At 41.3% G+C, this 21,372-nt stretch overlaps 1 protein-coding gene across 1 annotated transcript in view; it reads left to right on the top strand.

Annotated features, from left to right (window-relative positions):
- LOC126470960 (Down syndrome cell adhesion molecule-like protein Dscam2) overlaps positions 1-21,372 on the top strand; it is a 971,805-nt gene that overhangs the window by 908,078 nt on the left and 42,355 nt on the right. The window lies entirely within an intron of this gene.

Raw genomic sequence — 21,372 nt, 5'->3', positions numbered from 1 at the left:
AAAATCTTAATGGAACTACGATCATACCTCAGTTTTTCAAGAAGCTCACAACGAAATTCTTCGAAATGACTGGAGTACTAGTTTTTGGACACCTGGTATAACAACTCCTAGGGTCCCTTATGAAGCATGTACAGTGTTTGACAAACAACCTGGCCTCCAGCAGGTCGACACAAAGACTAAGTCCGGATCTTTCACTTAATGTGGCAATAAAAGTGGCCACCTCACAGAATCATTTACAGACTGATAACACCATAAGACGCGGAAGTTTCTTGAGGAAGTGTTGTCTTTCGCTCGACCTGTTCATGTGCTTTATCTGCACTTGGGTAGTCCACTTGCGGCAGTAATCGGATCCGGACCAGCGTAACAGCAGCTGCCCACCTAGATAGATGTTTACATACAAAACAAGTTCTGCTCCCGCCTGTTGCACCCTGCTCATGCACCTAAGGTATTAATTTTTTTATTTTCAATTTGCACCCAGCGTGAAAACCTGTAACAAACTGTATTTTTATGGCATGGTTCGCCCAACAGAACACACTTCATTTCGGATCTCCTTACGGTTCGGAAAGATCCACGATTGCTACTATGGGTGATTGGTTGGAAGAGACATACTATTTACGCCATCGTGAGTCACTTGGTCTGTAGTACGATACTTTCGGAAACGCTGTCTTCCTGAAAGGTGTTAGTGATTAGATTTGTACAAAAGTTGCCAAAAAATACAATACAATATTGACTTTGTATTGCCCTTAGGAAAAACAAGTAATGTAACGATAACTTTCACAGTTTTGTAATATGCTTTTGGAGACATTAAATGAAGAGATAAAACTAGCAATAGCTGCTTGTAACACAGTTCCACAACTACAAAGTGAAAATTTGGCTACTAAACGCCACTGCCATACGAATAACGAAGCTCAGATTTTGTTGTTGACCTAAAAAAGCATATATCACCATATCTGAACATCCATGGTTACAGGACACTGATGATTTACACCCATAGTTGCTGGATACGCACGTACAACAAGTAAACTTACCGGAGGGATACGCTTCGATTTTGATCGCCTTTGGATATATTGTAGCGTAGAGCAAAATAAGAGACACACATTTTTATAAGTACCCATACGGCCTTTAAGGGGTTAAACACCCACTTGAAAAAATTGACTCTAATATTTCTGACAGAATAGTGTTGAAACGGTAACAGATTTTACAAAAAGCTTCAAATAATAGGTCTGTGGTTCCTAATGTACGTTACAGTGATGCACCAAGAGTTGTCGAAAAAGTCATTGTTTAGAAATGGCCTCCCCCACTACTTTGTTTTTCATTTCGACATTTGACTAATAACAAATCGTACAGCATCGTTAGCACCAAATTCAGTCTTACATGATGAAGTGTTATCCCAAAGACGAATTTGTCAGATTTATGCTAGAACTGTATCTATATTGCTGTACCCGTGACCTGTATGTGTCCGCTTTAATGTCAGTTGTCATGTTGGGTTGCTTAACAAGTCTTTTCCAGAGAAATATATTCTGAAGGGCATAGTCTACATTTATTGTTCTATATACATATTTTCTTTCATTTTAGGAAATATTAAATATCTTGTGTTTTACTTGTGATCTCTTTTTACATTTTTTGGAAACTTTTTCAGATTTAATCATGCGCTCTTTGGAGTTGTTTACGTATTATTGTTATAAATCTGTACAGTAATGAGGAAGCACAGAATTGTTCAACTGGAAAGAATGCTGAATGCATTTAGATTTTGTGCACCAAGTACATCAGACAATTGCAATTTTATGACGGTAGTCACAAAGAGTATCATAGTTTTTAAAGCAAAAGTGAACAGGTTTATCACACTTAGGAGTTTCTGTGAAATTTAACCATCTCGTACAATGCATATTTAAACAACTTGACGAATCTGGCAGAAGAAATCTGATTGTGGACGTGAGATTGAATTTTTAGGATATTATTTCTTAAATGTAAGTAAATGTCGTAGTTATGTAATATTATTACGTCTGATAAACGTTTCAAGAATTTGTTCGCCGCTGAAATGTATATACATCTAGTGGCTGAATCATATCAGTCGTTCAGGCAGGAACTGTTAAGATATTCACCTCTCTTCCGCTTTCATCAGTGGTGCTAAATATTTTTTTCGTTTTGCCCAGTCCATGAATCTAAAAACAAGACATATTTTTCATTCGTATTAGGTGTACAAACCTGTTAAAACCACTACCTTATGAGCTCCGATGTCATTCTACCGGACGTGGAATCGGACACAAGGATATTATCTGCCTTATATAAACCTTTTCGTCTTTTGGTCCGAACTTGTCTCTTTTTCTTGCAAACCTATGAGCGAGGGGGACATTAAATTTACGATTGCAGATGTAATGGGCTGTATCCTATAACTATGTGTTAATTTATTCGGGGATTTTAGAATTTCAGCCATTGACGTTCTGGGTGAGTGATGACCTTAGCTGTTTAGTCCCCCTTAAACACCCCAACAACCACCACCACCACTTTGACGTTCCTCTGGAAGACAGTTTTCGTTCTGCTTTCATTTCCTACTTGAAACCTGACAGGTCAGAATTATACACATTGAACTCTCCAATCTACACAATTTTCGATTTCACAGTCTCCACAAATTCAAAAACTTTTCCCCTCCTCCCTTCTTCATTCGCTAGTCGCAGTTGGATGATGAATTTGTTGATTTTACTTGAAACACTCGTGTGTTTTATTTTGAAATTATGAAACCATTTTGAGGAAGCCTTGAATAAATGTTGTGATAAATTACCACAATAAATAGGTTGTAAATCCCACCTCTTTATTGCCAGATCATGTATCGGTAATGATTTGTCCACAGCAATTTTAAATTTATCTTATGCGTACTTCGAAATACTTAATAACTTTTCATTTCTCATTTCACCTGCAACAATTTGTGATTCCTATTCTTATAGACTTTCTCTCTTTGTGACCTTTCTGTATCTCTGTTTTACAGTTTCAAGTTCGTTTTTACTAGAGGGCCAAATAGTAATGGCTTTTTATTTATACTTTAAGTCTGTGTCACATATTGCTCTTTTATCATCTTTTACCACTTTTTCTTAATCTTCTTCATAATATTATTGAATAAGAATAGGCTCTGAAAATGCACTCTCGTCTTCAACCCTTCAAGTGGTGTGACTTTCCATAAATACGTCATTATCACCAGCGTCTTTAATCAAATCTGCTACCTGTACTGCAAAAGTAATTTCATCGCTTGTGATCATAGGTCAGAGTCCGCATTATATTGTGCGTGATTGTATTTCGTACATAGTAAATGAAAAACATTTTTTGGTTTCATCGACATCTTCTCTGCACGCATAATTATAGTGGCAGAAACTGAGACGTGAGCCAAGGGAAATAGTAGACAGCGCCTCCAACACACGGCGTGTTGGCATTATAATCAGTGATGCGAAATAGGGGTTCCGGCTTGCTGCGTTTTCCCCACACTACTTGTCCGCACTCTGCTGCCCATGAACTTGGGTAAGGTTTGTAGGTTGAGGGAAAGTGATGGGGAATTGTTTCCTCCTTTCCACTCATGTCATGAAAGTGCAACTGTCCCATGTTCTTCGTGGGCAAAATCAAAATGCATTCAGCATTCTTTTGAGACGAGCAATTCCGCATTTCCTCATTATTGTACAGATTTATAACAGTGTTACAACAAAACTGTACAAACAGTCTCAAAGAGTACATAATTAAATCTGAAAAGATATCAGCTTGAAAAAAAAATGTACCAAATGTAAAAAGAGAACACAAAACACAAAATATTTTATATTTCATAAAATTAAAGGAAATAAGTATATAGAGCAATAAATGTAGAATATACATTTAGAATATATTTGTTTTGAAAAGACTTATTAAACATCCCAACATGACAACTGGCACTGAAGCGGACAGCGATGTAGAGATATTTCTAGTTTATATTTGGCAAATGCGTCTGGAATACTATTTCATCATATATGATTGAATTTGTTGTTAACGATGCTGTACGATTTGGTGCTAGTCAAATGTCGGACTGAAAAACAAAATAGTGCGGTAGGGCATTTCGAAACAATGACCTTTTCGACACATCTGGATGCACCACTGTAACGTACATTAAAAACCATAGACATTTCATTTCAAGTTCTTTTTAATCTGTTACTGTTTGAACGGTATTCATTGAGAAATATTAAACTCAGTTTTTTCAATCGGATGTTTCATTCCTCAATGGCCTTATGTAAAAGTATAAAAATATGTGTCTCTTATTTTCCTCTACACTACAAAATATTCAGAGCCGATCAAATGTGGAGCAGTAGCCCATATACCTACCTTAAATTGAACCGCAGAGAAACACAACCCGGATTTTGGTGAACGGTTATATCTTACCCACACTGTTGGCGTACCAAATGCCGTTCCGAGTTCACAATTGGTTTATCATCTTCCTAGTTCATGTAAGTTGACCGCATCGGAAGCCGTTGCTCATTGCCCACATACCGATTGATGCAGCACTGATGTTGTGAACGCCCTTAGAACAATGCCACTGGATTAATGTATTTATTTATTCACACGTGTAGTTCCGTAGGACTAAATTGAGGAAGCAATATCCATGGTGACGGGACGAACCAGTCCATGACCATCAAAGTTAATAACAAATAAAATAAATAGGAGTGAGCCACTTAGACTTCAAACTACGGCGAAAACTGCTAAGATTTTTTTTTTTTTTAATTCTTGTGGTAGCTAACTGAAAGTGGATGTAGTAGAATACTGTGCACCTTTCAGCACAAGAGTCAAGGAGGGGCAACCCAAATGCAGGTGTGATTCTGGTTAGTACTAAGTGAGTGAAAGCTACTATCATTTGTGAATAACCTCGTACTGTTAAAAGCAAACGGCATTAAAAGAGATATATAATGTGAATCGAATGTCAGAATTCCCAGACTCCTGAACAGAGGTCTACACGAAGTTAGTGAACTAACAGCGCTTATTGCTCGAACCGTCCGTTTCTGAGGCAAAACTACTATTTTTGAATACAAAGAAGCACCCCAGAATATAATTCCGTATTTCATACGCGAATGAAAATATGCAAAGCAGAATAGCTTTCGTTTTGGTCTATCTCTTATTTCAGACACTGTTCTACTGGTAGAAATAGCAGCATTCGGTTTTTGAACAAGATCCTGAACATTGACTTTCAGTGACAGCTTACCACCTAACTGAACACCTAGAAATTTGGGTTGTTGACACTCACTTATCATGTATCCTTTGGTGTAATCAGAATGTCAGTTTCAGCTGAAACTTAGAAACTGAGTCTTACTGTAATATTTGGGTTTCCTCTTAGCAGGACGTGGAATCCTGTACTATCCCGCATCAAAACAGAACGTTCTTCGGTGCGGCCAGTCCTAGTGTTCGGAAAACGTCCCTGAGTGCGATATATCGTTGCCGCCGGTGTTCTACTAAGAGCGGTGCCACATGCCCAGTCTTGGATGGCAGCAACCGTGATGGGCGGCGCATGCGCCGTGTACGGTACGGTGTCCTATATTGGACGTCGATTTGCAGCGTGGCGTCAGTTGTCAGCAGGACTCATCAGCAGAAGTAACATTCTCCTGAAGATGGTGAACAGTTGGATCGCCGAAATATCGAATCGAGTTGATTTTAGGATCCGGCAGCCAACCCGAAGAGATTTTCAAGACTTCTTACCCCGGGAAAGCCTACGAAGCCACAGCTTATTCAGTAGCTTCTGCAAACACCGCTAGCACAGACAGAGGTCTAAAATTGTCTTCGCTAACTCTTTTTCCTTTTCAGGGTTCCTTACCGCTATCGGTAAAAACGGAATCCTTATATGATCACTCTGTTATCCGCCCCTCTTTCTGTCCTCTGTTAGGAACCCAGTTTTTTTCTCAGGACAGGTAGAGGTATAAGGTTCAAATTTATGTCAGATACGCTCCGTTAGCTGTATAAAACATTTAAACTTCTAAGTCAATGTACTCAAAAGATAAGGCTATTTATGTCACACATTTCGATACTCTGAAATTCACTCATCAAAACATATAGGATACTTCCCATTGACCGATAATCATGAAATCTGATGAGAAGCAAAGTTTCACAGTACAAGTAAAGCAATCCATCCGAAAATTGTTAGTTTATAATTATATCACTTTCTCCTTTTTTTCTGTTTGTTGTCCGTCTGTCTGTCATTCTTCCGTCTGTCTGACCCCCAAGTTGCACATTTTGATACTCATAAAGTCACTCATAAAAACCTTTAGGTGAACCATGTACACAGTTGTTGGGCCTGGTGAGCTAGTGGTAAAACACGTGTCTTGAACCTGAGAGGTCGCGGGATCGAATATCGGTAGGACAATGAACTTTCAGTCTTCGGTTTAACTTAACCTTCACCTCTCAGCGATGTGAGTAGTCTCCAGACACTACATGTGGTTCGGGTTCCACGCTAAATTGTAGGTCTCCTTTCGCCGATTGGATAACTAGGTTAGGTCAGGGACACGCAACTCGCCGAAAGGAAGTCATGCACCAGGCCACAGAGCCACACGAAATTATTATTATTAATTGTATAAATAATTACGTTTGTATGAGAGCCTCAGAGCGGTAATCGTGCTCGCATTGTCCTGTTCGTTTTTTGTTTGTTTTTTTTTTTTTTTTTTTTTTTTAGATGAAGAACTAAAGATACTGACATATCTTACGGAATCACTGAAGCTTACGTACTACTAACTTTTTACGGGTTATCCACTGCATTTACAGAATGGATCACAGATTTTCGCCGAGTGCATCAGAGGTTTTGAGGTTCTAACAAACACTGTAAATACCAAATTGAAGGTAATTTCATAGGACGCTGATTTTTAGCTATCCTCGCTCTCGACAAAGATATCGTAAATATGACGAGAGCAGCTAAAACCTCAATAACCTTGGGATTTTTAGCCTTCAAGAATGCGTACAACAGGATCAAACATAAATATCTTCTGCACACTTCATCATTCTCTGTTCTTAACCCCCTTTCTGTATCGAGGTGTCAGAGCTAAAGCATAGTTACGAATAATATTCATATTTACCAACTGCAACGTTACGACCGTAAATTAAGGGAAGGTTGAATCATGCTTTCGTTAGCGCTATCTCAGAAGCTACAAATAACATAAAGACTCAGATCAATAAATTAAACTGCACAGAGAACTATATGTAATAGATGAAGAAGTGAACTCTAAAACACGTGAAGAAGTGGAACGAGTCACTTGTCTAGCGCAAATTTGTTTCCAACCTGTGCTAAAATGAAGATAGATCCAGTTCTCATCCAATCATGCAAAAAGGATCACAGAACGCTGACACTGTTGTATAGAATATGTCATCCTTCAACCCAACACTTATTCAGTCTTCAATAATAAAAAGAATAAACGGTATCATCTGCTTGTAATGATAATAATATAACTGCTGCTGCTGCTTTGTCAACAAAAGCAACAATCCTGTAATGAATGGGCTTGTCCCCCCCAACATCCTTAACTCAGGGAAACACCAAAATGACAAATTGCCCATTAAGCTGAGCGTGGTTTGAAGTCGGGAGGGGGTGGGGGGGGGGGCTTCAGACTTGTTTAGGTTGCCTCTTAATTTAATGCCTGATGGTTTCATACCAGCCACGACCTTGCAACAGTGGCAACACTGCTTCCCGTCAGATCACTAAAGTTAAGCGCTGTCCGGCTTGGCAAGCACTTGTATCGGTCACCGCCCAGATCTGCCGAGTGCTGTTGGCAAATGGGGTGCACTCGGCCCTTGTGAGGCCAATTGCGGAGCTACGTGATTTAGAAGTAGCGACAGCGGTCACGAAAACTGACAACGGCTGGGAGACCGATGTGCTGACCACATCCCCCTTCAATCCGTTGACGCCTTAGGACTGAGAATGATATGGCTGCCGGTCGGTACCGTTGGGCCTTCAATGCCTGTTCGGACGGTGTTCGTTTGTTTGGTTTCATACCAACTAAGCTTCTATGTTACCAGGAGATTCATATGAGAATACTCAGTGGCTAAATATGACGCAGTGGGTAATGCTACTTTTTATTTCTTTCTGTCTGCTGACGACGTACGGAGTGAGTTTTGAGCTCGGATTGTTGTGTTTCATTCACCGTGCAAGACGCGACGACATGTCAACTGACACTCAGAACTGATTTCACATATCTACATCTACATCTACATCTAGACTCTGAAAATTAGTGTGAACCGCATGGCAGAGGTTCAAATGGTTCAAATGGCTCTGAGCACTATGGGACTTAACATCTATGGTCATCAGTCCCCTAGAACTTAGAACTACTTAAACCTAACTAACCTAAGGACATCACACAACACCCAGTCATCACGAGGCAGAGAAAATCCCTGACCCCGCCGGGAATCGAACCCGGGAACCCGGGCGTGGGAAGCAGGAACGCTACCGCACGCATGGCAGAGGGTACGTCGCATAGTACCAGGGCTTTTCCCCATCCTGTTCACACTTGGAGCGTGTGAAGAATGATTGTCTAAATGCCTCTGTGCTTGCTGTAATTAATTTAATCCTGTTCTCACGAGCTCTATGGGAGCGATACAGAGAGGGTTGGTGGTATATTCATAGTCATCATATAGAGTTGGTTCTTGAAGCTTTGTCAGCAGACTACTTCAGGATAGTTTCCGTCTTTCTTCCAAAGTCTGTCAGTATCAACACCTCTGTGATAGTCTCCCACGGGCCAAAGAAACCTTTGACCATTCTTGCTCACTTTTTCTGTATACGTTCAGCATTCCCTGCCAGTTCTATTTCATGCGAGCCAACTACACTTGACCAAACTTCCACGCTTGTCACACGAGTGGTTTGTAAGAATTCTACTAATTTCATATCCCTAGTATTCTGCAGATAAAACGAAGTCTACTGCCTGCTTTAGCCACGACTGAGCCTGTGTGATCGTTCCATTTCATGTCCTTACTAACTGTTACACCCAAGTGGTTCAAATCGCTCTGAGCACTATGCGACTTAACTTCTGAGGTCATCAGTCGCCTAGAACTTAGAACTAATTAAACCTAACTAACCTAAGGACACCACACACGTCCATGCCCGAGGCTGGAATCGAACCAGCGACCGTAGCGGTCGCTCGGTTCCAGACTGTAGCGCCTAGAACCGCACGGCCGCTGCGGCCGGCACACCCAAGTGTTTGTATGAGTTTACCAATTCCTGCTCAATGATATTATATTCTTAGGATACGTTTCTTTTTTTCGTTTTGTGAAGTGCACAGTTTCACACTTCTGAACGTTTGAAACAGGTTGTCAATCTTTGCACCTGTTTGAAATCTTATCAAGATCTGACTGAATATTTGTGCAGCTCTGTTCAGTCTGTACTTCACTATGCAGAACTCTTCACTGCTGTAGGGGATGATCATGTTTTTTTATGATTACAAACACGCCACCGATATCCAGCCTATCTCTGCGAGGTGCAGTTCAATCGAATTCAAAATTTCGTTGCTACTAACGTCTTGTTTCAACCAGTTTTCTGTTCTAAACAGGTTGCTCCAACTCGACTGCCCACCGACGGGCGACCGGATACCCATGAATAGAGGTAGACAGGGGTAGGCAAACAGTTAATGCCTGGACAGCAATGCTGCCGGGTCATAGCCTCTTCGACAGTTCTTCACAAACCGAAACAACGCGGGCGGGGCTGGCCAAGTAGTTCGTGCACGCACAAAATATATGTGGTACAGCCGCCTAACGGTTACCCCAGGCTAGCCACTAGCCACGCTTGACGAAGAACGAGGTGAGGGATGCCCAGCAGTGCCCGTAGAGTATGAGGCAGCGTTGTAACAGCGTGTATATTCCTATATATGTAGCAGCGACCTAGTAACACCTGCGACATATTTACTATTGTCTAGTTGGATTGGCATTGAAAGTATGATTTCATTTCTTTGTTAGCCTTTGAATCAACTTGGACAGTTTTGTCCTAATAAATGGGATTTTTGTCCTCTAAATCAATCTACACATGTTACTGATGCAAAAGTCTATTTGCTTAGGCTATTCAACACATGAAATGTTATAGAAATCAAATGAGCTAAATTACGTTAACCTATTGCCACTGAATTCTAAACCTGCGTTAAAATTAGCACATTAGCTCTAGTTTTGGAATTGCAGTCATCAACCCTGCTTGAGAATGTAATACTTCACACTGCATGATTTCATTACTTGATCAAGTACATTCTCTGCCTATAATCATAGTGTGAAGCCTTGTGGACAGTTTCTTCAGTTGTTGAGAATGAATGGATCCTGTCTACACGCTTGTCGAAATGATTTAATGACAGTTTTGTTTTGATATGATTCTAGTTAGCAAGAGGCGCATATGGCAGTGTCCCACTGCTGTTAGAGTACTGCAGATAATTTCTGCCCTGTATGTGATCAAGTTACGTTTGCTTTGAATAGGTAACCTGTTACGTATTATGCAAAAAGTATATTTCTTGTATTGTGGCAGTAAGATAGGGAACCAGGACGAAAAATAGGCATGACACGTATGTTCTATTGTTTGTCTAACCTCAATGTGTTTGTGGGTGGAAAAGCATGTTGGGTGCCATGTGGACTAATTTTGAGTTTGAGGGACTCCCTACTCATACCAATGTCTGTTATTTCCAATCGGTTCCTCATATAAGTAAAAATTCTCCATGTAGATTTAAGCCCCTCAATTAGAATTACCACTAATGAAAAAACATCATGTCAATCCCTTAAGAATGTTTCAGACAGTTCTCAAAAAATTTCGAAGCATTTATGGATGACCTCACATGTTCTCGTATGAACAGATGCAATGTTACATGTCACTAACAATACGCCTTTTCGAAACACATTTGGACTTCTTCTCGACAGTTTGAGGTGATATGAGCGATGAACATGTAGATTTAAGCCCCTCAATTAGAACTACCACTAATGAAAAAACAACATGTCAATCCCTTAAGAATGTTTCATGCAGTTCTCAAAAAATTTCGAAGCATTTATGGATGACCTCACATGTTCTCGTATGAACAGATGCAATGTTACATGTCACTAAAAATACGCCTTTTCGAAACACATTTGGACTTCTTCTGGACAGTTTGAGGTGATATGAGTGATGAACATAGTTCACCAAGAACATAGTTCACCAAGATATTTCACTTATTTATTTACATATCATCTCATGACAGAGAAATATAGACAAATATTTACGACAAATGCATACATTTACACTGAAGCGCCAAAGAAGCTGATATAGGCATGTGTACTCAAATACAGAGATATCTAAACAGGCAGAATACGGCACTGCGGTCGGCAACAAGAGTCCGGCGCGGTTGTTAGATCGGTTATTGCGGCTACAGTGGTAGTTTACCGAGATTTAAGAGAGTTTGAACGTGGTGCTACAGTCGGCGCACGAGCGATGGGACACAGCAGCTCCGAGGTTGCGATGAAGTGGAGATTTTCCCGTACACCATTTCACGAGTGTACCGTGAATATCAGGAATCCGGTAAAACATCAAATCTCCGACATCGCTGCAGCCGGAAAAAGACCCTGCAAGAACAGGACTAAAGATGACTGACGAGAATCGTTCAACGTGACAGAAGTGCCACACTTTCGCAAACTGCTGAAAATTTCAAAGCTGTGCCATCGACAAGTGTCAGCGTGCGAATCATTCAACGAAACATCATCAACATGGGCTTTCGGAGCCGAAGGCCCTCTGGTGTACCCTTCATGACTGCACGACACAAAGATTTACGCCTCCCCTGGGCCTGTCAACACCGACATTGGACTTTTTATGACTGGAAACATGTTACCTGGTCGACCGAGTCTCGTTTCAAATTGTATCGAGCGGATGGACGTGTACGGGTATGGATACAATCTCATGAATCCTTGGACTCTTCGTGTCATCAGGGAACTGTTCAAGCTTGTGGAGGCTCTATAATGGTAGAGTGATATGGTACTCCTGATACGCCTAGATACGACTCTAACCGGTGACACGTACATAAGCATCCTGTCTGATCACCTACATCCATTCATGTCCATTGTGCATTCCGACGGACTTGGGCAATTCCAGAGGGACAACGCGACACCCCACACGTACAGAATTGCAACAAAGTGGTTCTAGAAACACTCTTCTAAGTTTAAACAGTTCTTCTGGCCACCAAACTCCCCAGGCATGAACATTATTGAGCATATCTGGGATGCCTTGCAGTACTCTGTTCTCACTCCGTCGTACTCTTACTGATTTATGGACACTCCTGCAGCATTCATGGTGTCAGTTCCCTCCAGCACTGCTTCAGACATTAGTCGAGACCAGGCCACGTCGTGTTGCGGCCCTTCTACGTGCTCGCGGAGGCCCTACTCGGTATTAGTCAGGTGTACCAGTTTGGCTCTTCAGTGTATATGCAGATAATCACAAACTCAAGCTCGTGATGGGTTCACAGCTCGAAGTCCAGGTTGTAAATCCGGGCAGAAGTTTCTGCAGATAAATTCTGAAGGTCTTGCATTATCCTTTTGAATGCTCTGGGGCAACATTCACGTCTTATGTGATATATGGTTGCTGCTCTTCATTGCATTCACATTCAGTGGAAAAGTTCGATCCACATTAGTGTAGCAGTGGTGTACATCTGTACCGGTCAGCTCTAATCCGAGAAAGATGAAAACCTACTGGTCGCTCACAGGGAGTTTTGATTAATAGTTGATGGTTCAAATGGCTCTGAGCACTATGGGACTTAATATCTGAGGTCATCAGTCCCCTAGAACTTAGAACTACTTAAACCTAACTAACCTAAGGACATCACACACATCCATGCCCGAGGCAGGATTCGAACCTGCGACCGGAGTGGTCTCGCGGTTCCAGACTGAAGCGCCTAGAACCACTCGGCCACACTGGCCGGCTAATAGGTGATGCTTATGAAAGACTACTCCTAGCATTTATTGTCCCAGGCCTCCTGCGTGTTGAAGTTCGTGCCCTGCAGGCTGATTGCTGTACGCCACGATGATTTTCTAGCCCTCACTCGCCAGGGCTCTGATGATGAAATTGAAATTTCTGAATGATTTGGTAAGTCTGTGTTGCTATTGAGTTTTGTGCACACGTTCAGCAATGACCGTGATCTTCTTATGAATGGTGGTTGAATATTACTAAGTACCAGCAGCCAGTGACCGTTTGTTGGACGAATACATCCTGTGATGAAACGTATTGCTTGATTGAGGTTCCTGTCGATTATTTTAGTATGAGCACAGTTTAGCCACGTGGAACGGCAGTATTCTGAGATTAAGCATGAAAGAGCTAAAGCAGATGATCTCAAGACTGTTGCAGTACCATCCCAGACGGTCCCCGTTAACTTGTGGAGTATATTGTTCCGAGTTTTGATGCCCATCCAGCATATTTCATTGGCTGAGCCAATATACAAAGAGAAATGGAGAGCTGTGATGTTAAGTGATTACCGCTGGGTGGTAAAAAGGGACGATCCTGCATCAAAGAACACCAGGCAAGCCAAAAAAACGGACGGTCTTAAGGTACTTTATATTTTTTCAGTTTTTCTTGTAAGGTACACACCATAACTGTAGCATGCTGATAATGCCGCGATTCCTGCTGTAACAACTGCAGAGCTACAACAGTCACTCAACTGCTTTAAAACCATAAGTGATCGCTTTGTTCTTACCGTCAACGCGAATAAAGCAAAAGTACTCTCAGAATCTGACCCCCTATTAACTCTTTCTCGTTCTTTATCTCCATCTCAGACACAACAGTGGAGCAGGTTGATCACTTTTCATACCTTGAAAGGATCTTGTCTAAACGATGTACCTGTGAACAGTATGTTGATAAAAGAATTAGTGCTGCCCGTCAAGCGTTCGGACGGTTAATGCACAGTTTCTTTATGAGCTGCTGTCATTTCCATGCTTCTGTAATGCTGTGAAACTTGGCCACTATAGCGCTGTGGTGTCAAAAACCTTGAGCATTTCCATCAACAAAAAATGAGACACATATTGAACATTAAGTGGCAGGACTACATCCCCAACAATGCGGTACTATGGAAAGCGCATCTAAACAACATCGTGGCAACTGTCATCGCTCATCAACTGACATGGGTAGGCGATGTTATTAGGAGGGCAAAGTAGGATTGAGGACGCTTGATATAACATTGATATCAAATTAATCATGCAAATTAATTAAATTCATCAATGAATTACCACTATCCCTATTATCACGTCATGTGTTTTTCCCAGCCACCACATGGAACCCTTCCCCCACCACCCCTCTGCGAAATCCCAAACCCTCGCCCGTCCCTTCCTCCTCCCCTCCCCCACCCCCTCCTCATCCCTGTAAATGTTGGGAAACTCGCTCAGTTTCTGTTGAACTGCTGGAGCATCATTATCGTATTTACTGAAACAGTTTCTCCCTGTTTATTTATTTACTGAAACAATTACGAATGCTACCAACAGAGGAAGTCCCATCTATTGCCCCCTACCTCCCCAACTCTCCCAGAAACAAATGGCGGGAAAATTCGTTCAGTCTGTGTTGAACTGTTGCACTGGGAGGACATAAAGACGGTATACTACTATATCGACAATAACACTGCGTTAAACAATATAAGGCATTTAAATATTGTTTAAATACTCTGCAGGAGACAAGACAGTGCAGAATATTGTTCAATTAACCTCTTTGCAGGGATGTATTTCACACAGTTTATTTATTTATATCTAAAGGTCACAATCCTGCTCTAAATTACTGATGTAACACAACTGGTATTAAAAAAATTCACAGCGCTGCTCGAAATTAGCAGTATGCAGACGGTAACTCTACATAGAGCGACTCTCCTTACACGCAACTCGAAATAAATATCTCTCCTTCAGCTACAAGATAAAATTAATAAATGAGTATCTATGTAATTTCAAATTTTCGAATTTTAGCTGCTTGTCTGAAGGCACTGTCAGGGAGAAAAAAGTTATGTGTCCTGCAGCTGCTGTGGTGTTGATCACTTTTCGGAAACGCTGAGTGGACTTAGTTTATATTTGCTGCTGGAGTCGGGGATGTTAAGGCTCTTATATTTTATTTTCCTCACTTTTAGAAGCACGCTGGTGTCTAAGCACACATGGGCAAATCAGAACAATTACATATCTAAAAGCTCATGACAAATTTCTAAGCCTACAACAGATTGTGAAAAAAAAAACACAGACACACAGCAGATCAGATGTCTAAAGGATTCTCCTAAAACTTCGAAGCACTGTCCTGCATACGACAAAAATGGCTAGAATTTATAGTGAACTTTCGATGTCCTACAGCTGCTGGTCTGGACATGCTCTAAAGCCAAAATGGTGGGTGGGGGACAGCATCCCTCCTCCCCAAACCAGAGGAGGCTGGTCTGCCTGGACTTGCCTCCAAACACTCAAAAAAGAAGAAATAATGTGACTCTCAGACATTACGGAACTTTCTGTAGATACCTTGTTCTGCTCCTGTCTTGTTCAAACCAGTCAGTAGAGACACCTGCGCCACCCCTCCTACTGCGGAGACACACAGATCCCAAAAACATGAGCACATGTATCATATAAAGTCGCAGAACTAGATGCCCCCATGAAGTTGGTTGGTCATCCAACATGGCCAGTGGTCATGAGGCAACTGACTCCATACATGTTTGCCTATCAGACCGCCCTCTGCTGACAGCAACCACACTCCAAACTGGTATACAAAGTCTGGGCTGGTTCCCCCGGCACAACGGCGTCTGCTAATGGTACTGTTGCCGGTCTGGCCTCCTTGCTTCTGCGGTTTCTGCAATGAGCTACGACCATCTCCAGACTCCGGGGTTACAAGATCATTTAGTTTCTGAGCTCTGCCGATGAAAAATCCTTCGCCATCTGCGAATTAATTTACCGATCCCAAAATCGGTATCAGCTGCAATATCGGATTTTACACGTCAAAAAACGACGTATTTGTGACACTTTGATGCTGAAATTATTTCTTTTTTATCTATTTCATTTTACGCGCCTAGCTCCGTAGCACCAAATTGAGGAGCAAATTTCCAAGGCCATGGAACGTGTCATTACATGAAATTACAGAATAAAACTAATAACAGATAAAAATGAAATGTTTATGAACCAAAAAAAGAGCATGGCATAAGTTTATCTAAACGCAATCAACAATATAATACAGGAATCAACTTAATTTTTCGAAGAACTCGTCGACAGACTCTACTGAGTCTCCCATAAGAAATCTCTTCAGTTTAAAATGCAAGCTCGTGGATTACTGCTAAGATTTTTATATTCTTGTAGTAGACTATTGAAAATAAATACGGCAGTATACTGCACACGTTTCTGCACAAGAGTCAAGAAGTGCGATCCAAATGCAGATTGGATTTCTGCCCAGTATAATCTGTGTGAAAGCTGCTAATTCTTGGGAATAAGCTGATATTGTTAACAAGAAATGACAGTAAAGAATATATATATTGAGAGGCTGATGTCAGAATACCCAGACTAGTGAAGAGGGGAACGACAAGAGTTCTGCTAACTTACACCACTTATTGCCTGAACTGCTCATTTCTGAGCCAAAAATATTTTTTGAGAATGAGAAGAGTTACCCCAAAATATAATACCATACGTCTTAAGCGAATGAAAACATGCAAAGAAGACTACTTTTCGTGTCGAACTATCATTTACTTCACACGCCGTTCGAATACTAAAAATGGCAATATTAAGTCTTTAAATAAGATCCTGAATGTGGGCTTTCCTTGACAATTTACCATCTATCTGAGCAGCTAGAAATTTGAGCTATCCGTTTCACTATTCGCATGCCCATTCTGCGATTAAAACTTGGGTTTTGTTGAACGATGTGTCAGAAACTGTAAAAATTTAGTCTTACTATGATTTTGCGTTAGTTTATTTTCTACAAGCCATGAACTCTTGTCATGAACAGCACAGTTGCAAACAGTGCCTACATAGTGCACAGCATCCTTTACTACCAAGCTAGTGTCATCAGCAAACAGAAATATTTTAGAATCACCTGTAATACTATGCGGCGTATCATTTATATAAATAACGAGCAGGAGTGGCCCCAGCACTGATCCTTGGGGTACCCCTGATTTGATCATGCCCCACGCAGATCCCACATCATAGCCACCTTCAGGACTGCAGATAATCACCTTTTGCTGTCTGTCGTTAAAGTAAGAGGTGAACCAATTGTTAGCTACTCCCCGTATTCCATAATGGTCCAACTTCTGGAACAATATTACGTGATCAACGCAATGAAACACCTTAGAAAACTTGAAGAGATGCGTAGTGTTCGAAACCTTTTGTTTAATCTATCGAGTAGCTCACAGAGAAAAGAGAATAAAGCATTTTCAGTTGTTAAACCACTTCTAAAACCGAACTGTACATTTGATAACAAATTATGTGAACTAAAATGATCAATTATCTTTCACACAAAACCTTTACAGTAACTTTAGTAAACACTGATGGTATAGAAATAGGTCTAATATTGTCTACATTATCCATTTCTCCCTATTTATAAAACGGCTTTACTACTTTAATCGTTCTGGAAACTGACAATTCTGAAAGAAAAAATTACAAATATGGCTAAATAAAGGGCTAACATGTGCAGCACAGTAATTTAATATTCTGCTAAGCACTCCATCATACCCACGACAGTCCTTAGTCTCCAGTGATTTAATTATTGACGCAATCTCCCCCAGTCAGTATCCCAGAGGAATATTTCCGACATTTTCCAAGAGAGTTATATGATTCACTCTATAAATTGAGTTTTTATTTAATTCACCAGCAATGCTCAGAAAGAGTGATGGTTGAATACTGTACATGTATCTGACTTATCAAAAATGGTTCAAATGGCTCTGAGCACTATGGGACTCAACTGCTGAGGTCATTAGTCCCCTAGAACTTAGAACTAGTTAAACCTAACTAACCTAAGGACATCACAAACATCCATGCGTGAGGCAGGATTCGAACCTGCGACCGTAGCGGTCTTGCGGTTCCAGGCTGCAGCGCCTTTAACCGCACGGCCACTTCGGCCGGCTCTGACTTATCACTATCAGAAAAATTTTTACTACGGACTAACTTTATATTGTCGTCCTTGTGCTGCTGACCAGACATTTCCTTCACGACTGGCCATATGGTTTCGAGTAGCATATGATAATTTCCATAATTTCATGTATTTTCACATGGTTTGCCAGAATATCATACCATTTACGTGACTATTCTTGACAGTATGATTCTGAAGGTGAACAATGGAAATTATATCTCCAGATAGCCAAATCTTTAGTGAGGTCATTCTGTTGGACACCTGCACACCACTGAGTAATTGGAAACTTATCTCGTCTACGAAGATTTTTATGCAAGAACTCGAAAACAGTATAAACTGGTAGATCCATACATATTTTTAGCGAATATTGATATCGATGCTACGACAGAGTCCACATCATCCCCGTACTTTAAAAAGTCAACTAAGCTTTTAATGCACATAATTGTGTTTCTCAACTCTAGAGAACTAGCAAATGTCTCCTCCACCTGTGTTTCACGATACAGATGCAAAACACATGTTACAATCTATGTTCTCTCAACCAAATAAAGACGGGAAATGTGTAGAATGGCAATAAAAGCAGTCAACCGGTCAGTTTACATGGGTGCGGTGTAATTGTACAGCGTAAACACTAGTCATATTGAATCCTCTCAGATTTCCACTTGAAAATCGGAGAATACTCGCAATACACGCGATCACAAAAACTACCCAACACATAATGAGTATTAGTTCGCTATTCACCCGCCCAGGGGGCGACACAGTTACGTTAACTGCATCCCCATTCCCCGAGCGACCGATATGGGAAGCTTAGTGGCGCCCCAACCTTAAGCTGGAAATGTCCACTTGTTCCGGCCACCAGCTACCTCCGCCATGCGCCCCACTTGCCAAGCAGAGACATCATAGGAAACCTGCCACATATTTATCAGTTTAATTACAATTAGGTATTACGATTGAAGCCCCAGTCTGGTGACGTTTGACAGTGAGCAAGGTATCGGAAATTCCTTCTCATAACGATTGTGGCTCGACATATCCCACGTAGATCTATATCCTACTTATGACTGGATATAATTTTCCATGTAAAATCATTCATAACCCTTGTGGCTGTCAACGCATTGAAATCAAGATTTCCCACATCAAATCCACACATCACTTACAATTGGACACAGTCATTTTCTCTGCACATGCCAGAACAGTGACCACAGTAACATTACAGTCCAACAGCATAAAATTCCTGACAATCAGCGTGATTAACGTGTGTAGATGTATAGTGTCAGAAAAATTATGATATGTCCACACTCACACCAGCCCTGTGTGAAGTCCTATCATAGCTTCTCAGTAGCAAAACCCTCCCATCATACTGTGATTGTGACATATTCATCAAGGAAGAAAAGGCATAATTATAATTAAAAAGCTCTCGTGTCTTTTATTCATGTTATTTATGTTCTTGCATGACAGCTGTCGTGTGTGTGAGAGCAGGTAGAACTGATACCCCTAGCCAAGTCACAGACCCCTGATAATTCTCTTGGAAACCCACCACATTTCAACAACACTGTTCCATAGTTAGAATGCTGTCTGGTCCTCCATCTGTCACTGACTAGGTAGAGAGCTACACAATGACAAAAATAGCACACTAACTTAGAGCAGGAAATTCACAACCACGCAGATTATATATGGGCTACACAAAGAAATTCAGAAGCATAACACCTATCATTCATCGATACTGAATGACCGTCTACAAATATACCCATGTACATGTCCTAATCTCCTTTATCGTATATCTATGGTTCAAATGGCTCTGAGCACTGCGGGACTTAACACCTGAGGTGATCAGTCCCATAGAACTTAGAACTACTTAAACCCTAACTAACCTAAGGACATCACACACATCCATGCCCGAGGTAGGATTCGAACCTGTGACCGTAGCAGTCGCGCGGTTCCGGACTGAAGTGCCTAGAACCGCTCGTCCACCTCGGCCGGCTGTCGTATATCCATGATTACCACACTAGAAATAAGACAGTGCAATGGTGTCAGAGTCTTCATTGACGACATGGTCTCTCTCTCTCTCTCTCTCCCTTTGTTATTTTTGTAATATCAAATGGAGTAAAACTACAAACTATAAGACTTTGCTAATATCACCTGGTAAAAACTCAATAACATTTTATTGCATCTCTCTCTTCCGATAGACCTGGAAAAATATTGTCTGCACATTGACATCGACCATATTAAATATACACATATTGGTCGATTGGAGCAGGTCGCCAGTGACAAACGTCTGGATCTGTGTAAAGTTTTGTCACCTGTACTGGAGGTAGATCATTTCCCTGTGTTGTTCTTTCATAAGCAATTTGATACATTGTTTTTCTGCTGTAACACATCCAAGCAATGTATCACTGCAGCTTCGTACACCATCATACATTTCGTTTTTCTACTATGATTTTAAGGTCTGCGTCAAGTGCTAAGCCGGCATTAACACATTTCTATCCACTGACTCTCACAGAAAGCTGAACATTGCACAGTGTAAACTAAGCTGCTCCCATACCACACAGAATGCTTGAAATAAAAGATGGAAGCGGTGCTTCTTATTGACAGAAGTGTTGAAGACATCTGAATATATTGAAACTGGTAGAGTTTGCGACATTGTGGAGCATTTCCCAACAGCTACAAGCCGGCCGGGGTGGCCGAGCGGTTCTAGGCGCTACAGTCGGGAACCGCGCGACCGCTACGGTCGCAGGTTCGAATCCTGCCTCGGGCATGGATGTGCGTGATGTCCTTAGGTTAGTTAGGTTTAAGTAGTTCTACGTCCTAGGGGACTGATGAGCACAGCAGTTAAGTCCCATAGTGCTCAGAGCCATTTGATCCATTTGAACCCAACAGTTACATTTAATTTAATCTTCCACAGTGTCAAGGATGCAGATGTCTCACAAGGGAACATCCCCATCGGACCCCCCTCAGATTTAGTTATAAGTTGGCACAGTGGATAGGCCTTGAAAAACTGAACACAAATCAATCGAGAAAACCGGAAGAAGTTGTGTGGAACTATGAAAAAAAAGCAAAATATACAAACTGAGTAGTCCATGTGCAACATAAGCAATACAAGGACAATGCCAGATCAGGAGTGCCGTGGTCCCGTGGTTAGCGTGAACAGCTGCGGAACGAGAGGTCCTTGGTTCAAGTCTTCCCTCGAGTGAAAATTTTACTTTCTTTATTTTCGCAAACTTATGATCTGTCCGTTCGTTCATTGACGTCTCTGTTCACTGCAATAAGTTTAGTGTCTGTGTTTTGCGACCGCACCGCAAAACCGTGCGATTAGTAGACGAAAGGACGTGCCTCTCCAATGCGAACCGAAAACATTTGATCGCGAGGTCATA

This window comes from Schistocerca serialis, chromosome 3, assembly GCF_023864345.2.
Source record: "Schistocerca serialis cubense isolate TAMUIC-IGC-003099 chromosome 3, iqSchSeri2.2, whole genome shotgun sequence".
NCBI lineage: Eukaryota > Metazoa > Arthropoda > Insecta > Orthoptera > Acrididae > Schistocerca > Schistocerca serialis.
The sequence above is the reverse complement of the archived record's forward strand: the minus strand, read 5'-3'. Positions and strand labels throughout refer to the sequence as shown.